The following is a 5,604-nucleotide window of genomic DNA, read 5'->3' on the forward strand; positions in this document are numbered from 1 at the left end:
TCCAGATTCTATAGGCTGTGTTGTTATTTACTTGATCTGCCTATTGCCCTATGGCCTATAAGGTCGTTTGACGATGTTCTTAATTCTTATCTATCAGACATTACATTTCAAATGACATATAACAAAACGTTACAAAATGCCAAGATCAATGTTTTCAGTTTCATACTGTTTTCTCTTTTCTTTTATTCCTTAAAAAACAGCCAGTTTTTATGTTCCATAAGATTTATAGGCAGGTAATTTATCTTAACAGTAGATAAAAAGTGGCTTTACATACTTTTGATTGATTTCTTGGCTTTGATAAGTCGTAAACATGTTTTACGTTCTGTGAATGACATTGCCTTACAATAAAAGTTAAGCTATTCAAATCACAACTCTAATTATTCAGTACATTAAGCCCTTATTGCTTTTCAGTTGTTTTGTATGGTTGAAATTTTAATCCTGTGCCAGATGTACTGTTTTCATTTATTACTAGCTGTGCCCCGTGGTTTTACCCGCAGTGCTCCGCTCCTGTTGGTCCTAGCGTGATGATAATATATTATAGCCTATAACCTTCCTCGATAAATGAGCTATCTAACACCGAAATAATTTTTCAAATCGGATCAGTAGTTCCTTAGCGCGTTCAAACAAACGCTTTATAATATTAAAAAATGTATTAGTATAGACAAGTAGAATCATAGGTAAATCGTAATAGTGGGTGTGGGGTTAACTCTAATTATAATATCAGATACGAGGTGTGAAGCTTATTTCGGATTAGTTATTCGTGTTTTTATGCCTACAGTAAAAATAAAAACACAAGCACATAAAATAAAAAGAGACGTCCATACTCACAGTGAAATATGCAGTTTCACCTAGTTTAAAACTAGATGGCGCTGCGCGAAACATCAGCTAATATTTGTATTATTGTGACAAGACTGACATGAATAAGAGTAAATATTAAAATCGCATGTATTCATATAACAGTGCAAAGAGGATAATGAAACATCAGCGCTAACAAGCACGCTCATGGCAGTTTGATTTAAAACAACGGCAAAGTAAATGTTTCTTTTGAGTGTCTATTGAGCTTGCCGCTGTAACTCGAAAGAACAATAGTGTTATGCGAATATGGGACGGGATAAGCAAATCTAGATGGATATATTAGTTGATAGTATATATGGGTCATTATACAAAAATGGGGTAACTTTTGAGGATATTTTGTTTACTATATTTTTTATATCAGATTGTTACAAATTAGGGTGTATATGATAGCTAATCTAATGAATATATTGTTCCAAATCGGGCCAGCCACTTTTTTAAATAGGTTGTGAGATATTTTAAATTTTCTGGATTTGGCCTCCAGGGGACTGACGAGGCTAACATGGTACTGATAAAAAACTATAACTTGTAATATTCTTAAAGAAATTCAATGAAAATTACCACAAATCTCTCAGTTTTAATAATGGCACATGTCTTTTACGTACTTAACATGTTTAAAAATGATAATTAATAATATGTGATACTGGGAAAAACAATGTCTCAATTTTCAAAACAGCCTTCTGACATTTAACGCAACGTGAATATTCTTACTCTCTTACTTAACTTTTACTACTTTGAATTAGTTTTACTTGATATTTTAAGTAATTCACAAACAATAGAAACAAAAAAACGGCCAAGTGCGAGTTGGACTCCTAACAAACCTATTTTTTATTATGTTTGTAACTTAAAATTTACACTTTTAGCAATTTTTCCTTTATCTGTGTTATAAGACGTTGCTATTTACCGAGTAGAAGTAAACTATAGTAGACTGTATACACGGCAAGCATCCTGTGTGTTTTTTTATTCCCTTGCGAATATTGAATTTTGTGGAAATTTGCAGTATTAACGGATGTAGGTATCTTTTGATTGCGTTGCGTTATAAGTTTGATTTTTTTACAGCCCCAAGGGTTCTTAATCTTGAGTATCCAATATAAATTTCAGATTGATACCTCCACGCGTTCCAAAAAAACGTCTTAACAGACAAACGGACAACAAAGTGATCCTATAAGGGTTCTGTTTTTTCCTTTTGAGGTTCGGAGCCCTAAAAATCTACCAATATTTATGTTAAAAGTACTAATTATTATAAAATTAAAACCAAAGGCTCGAATGAAAGTCTCATCTGAGTTTTCATAAGAGCCCCTTGACATTTTTATAATGTTATTAAGTATATTAATTAACTTTTATGTTATTTTGAGGTAATTTTACTTCACAGTATTATACGTATACGTATTTATCTGATAAATATAAAAAGCTATGCCCTGAAAGCATCAAAATCAATAATTAAAAGAAAATAAGATCTTTTTAATAAAATTATTAGTAGTTTGTTTCAATAGCTCTTTTCTTTGCTACTCTTTTTTAAATGTTTCTTCCCTAGTCAAATTCAGTTTCTTTTAGCGTGGCGCATGATGTTTTTAACTGAAATATAATATAGAAATGCTTATACCAATAGCAATCAAGATAAAAGTTCTCAAAAATGATAGAATCATCAGTACTATGGGGCCGCGTCAGTCCTCTGACGCCATATCTGACAAAGGACTGATGCCAGCGGATTGATGAAAAGGGACTTAATATGAGGTTATAATCACAAATAAGGTTTTTTTGCCTAATTTCTAATATCAACAAACTATATTTTTACAAATCATAGTTAACCATTTATAAATGAAAATAAAAATCGGATTAACAATAAAATAACGACTCACCATAGGACTGAAATGTTGACTGGCGCAGCAAGATTTTAGAGGACAAACACAACCCTAGCGCTGGTACAGTTATGACGGCCGTCAAAATATGCGGTGCATAAGTAACTTCATTACCAACATTAATACTTAGACAGGGATTTGACCTCGACTTGGTGATATTTAGCGAGAATTTCGAATTTAAAAAACACACAACGGACTGACTAGTGAAAACGATGACAAAGTTTAATTTTATTTTTTAAATAAAATGGAAAACATTGCGTTATGAAAGTTGTAGTATATAATACTATGTACATCAAAGATTGTAGTGAATTAGTAAGTTTTCTTAAATCGATGATAATGTTTAAACGATAGTCACTTGATTGTTGGTTTTCGGAGTTGTGACATGCCAAAGTACTGACGTTTGAGGTATTAATTTATTTATTTTATTCATTTGTATTTTAAATAAAGAAGTGAAATTGAGTGACCAAATAAAGGACGCTTCATTGTTTTAAAATAGATTGTTATTTGAATAAAATATAATAAGACTTTGTTTAAATTGGCTGATGACATCGAGTTACCCCATTTTTGTATAATCACCCATATATAGATTATAGATTTTACGCAGAGTATAGAGAAAACGAGCTGTGCCCCGCGGTTTTACGCGCATTGCTCCGCTTCTATTGGTCTTAGCGTGATGATATACCTTTCTCGGTAAATGGACTTTCTAACAGTGAAATAATTTTTCAAATCGGACCTTTGGTTCCTGAGATAAGCGAGTTCATGCAAGCAAACAAACAAGCAAACTCTTCAGCTTTATTTGCACTTTTCCTGCACCCGGATTCAGTGTAGAAACAAAATATTATAATAATATTATGTCACTCCACCTGTGGTGTTGTTAACTGTTAAGGCTGTTTAGTCCGTTTTCTTATGGGCATGCTTGTATGGAAAGGTATACATTTTTGAGTAAAGCAATGAAATTTGGTTCGAATGTTGTACTCGTCCACCTAAGCCAAAATCGCCTGGTAGCCAGTGTCTACTCCCCAGCAGAAGGGAGGGAGGGGGGGTTATAGAACAGAGCGCCCGGCGCTCGGAAAAAAAATTCTAGCGGATTCATTTGGCCCTTTGAGTCGAGTTTGGTGTCGTTATCAGGTAACTAGATGATGCCCGATTCATTCCCCATACCAGTTTTTTAGGGTTCCGTAGCAAAATATGTCACAATCTTTAAAATAATAAACTTTTGGCAGTGGCAAAATCCAAACAAACCAGTATATTTTTATATTTTTGTATCAAACTTGGTTTATAAAAAAATACTGTCTGAAAGGCCATTTCATGCAGATTATAAAAACATTAACATGTAACATATATCTTACCATTTTCAATGTGAAATAAATTATAGAAAGTACAGGAACGTTCGTCAGCGCAGCGTAGGGGACGGCTAATAGACCCGAAAAATAAGCAATAACATAAAACAAAAACCAGTCAAGTGCGAGTCTGACTCGCACATCGAGTGTTTCGTACTTATTTGTCCTATACCATGTTATCTTGTCTGGTAGGACCTGGTTAACTGACACACACACACTTTCTTCTTTATAATATTAGTGTGATTTTTAATCATCTTTAAATTATAAATGAAGTCAGGTATCATTGTTAAAAATAAAGATATATAATAATAGAACGTTTTTGTATTAATAACTAGCGGTCCGCCCCGGCTTCGCCCGTGGTACATGTTTACGTTTTCTCTACATAAAAACCATCCTCGTACTTCAAGGTACATAATAAAAAAAGAATTATCGAAATCGGTTCAGCCGTTCTCGAGTTATGCGCTTACCAACACATTTTGCGATTCATTTTTATATATAAGATAATGACAACCACCACCACAATTACATAATTCGGTACATTTGAGCTGGCGTATAAAACACTTCAATCTGGAATTGCAAGATTTCACGCACCGACATCTTATCAATTCAAAGCTTCTCTTTTCTTTTTATTTCAGATGAACAAGGAATATTTTGATTTTTTTAGGTCCCTAAATACATATATACAGCCTGTAAAACTGCCCTTAAGGTGTGTTGTTTCAGGGCAGCTTCTGTGGGAGGCAAATTTTCGATTTGCCTGTCCGTTTTTGTTAAAAATTTGTTTGCGACCCTCATTTACTGTCACAGCGGGGTACAATGTGAAAAACAAACATGTACTTATAATAATTATAAAAAAAATATAAGTTCTGGATAAGAGTACCCTTAAAATATCGTGACCGTCCTTACCTATCATGCATTGTAATAACAAACTTTTCAATTTCACTGTCTGCATATTTGCCACTGTAAAGTGCTTCAAATCCTCGTGTGACATTCGGATATGCCTTCCATACCTCAAATGCAGGTGTACCTATAGTTCTTTTAGACCTTCTAGCTTGGAATACATGATATTCTGTACTAGCCATATCTGTCGACTGTTCTTAACATTATTTTGGCTACTACTACTATATCGTGTGTTCCAAAGCTAGAAGGTCTAAAAAAACTATAGGTACACCTGCATTTAAGGTATAGAAGGCATATCCGAATGTCACACGAGGATTTGAAGCACTTTACAGTGGCAAATATGCAGACACTGAAATTGAAAAGTTTGTGATTACAATGCATGATAGGTAAGGACGGTCACGATATTTTAAGGATACTCTTATCCAAAACTTATATTTTTTTTATAATTATTATAAGTACATGTTTGTTTTTCACATTGCACCCCGCTGTGACAGTAAATGAGGGTCGCAAACAAATTTTTAACAAAAACGGACAGGCAAATCGAAAATTTGCCTCCCACAGAAGCTGCCCTGAAACAACACACCTTAAGGGCAGTTTTACAGGCTGTATATATGTATTTAGGGACCTAAAAAAATCAAAATATTCCTTGCCCATCT

Source organism: Colias eurytheme, chromosome 9 (assembly GCF_061535395.1).
Source record: "Colias eurytheme isolate Ceu_HAF_F1 chromosome 9, ilColEury1 Martin Lab GWU primary, whole genome shotgun sequence".
Classification (NCBI taxonomy): Eukaryota; Metazoa; Arthropoda; class Insecta; order Lepidoptera; family Pieridae; genus Colias; species Colias eurytheme.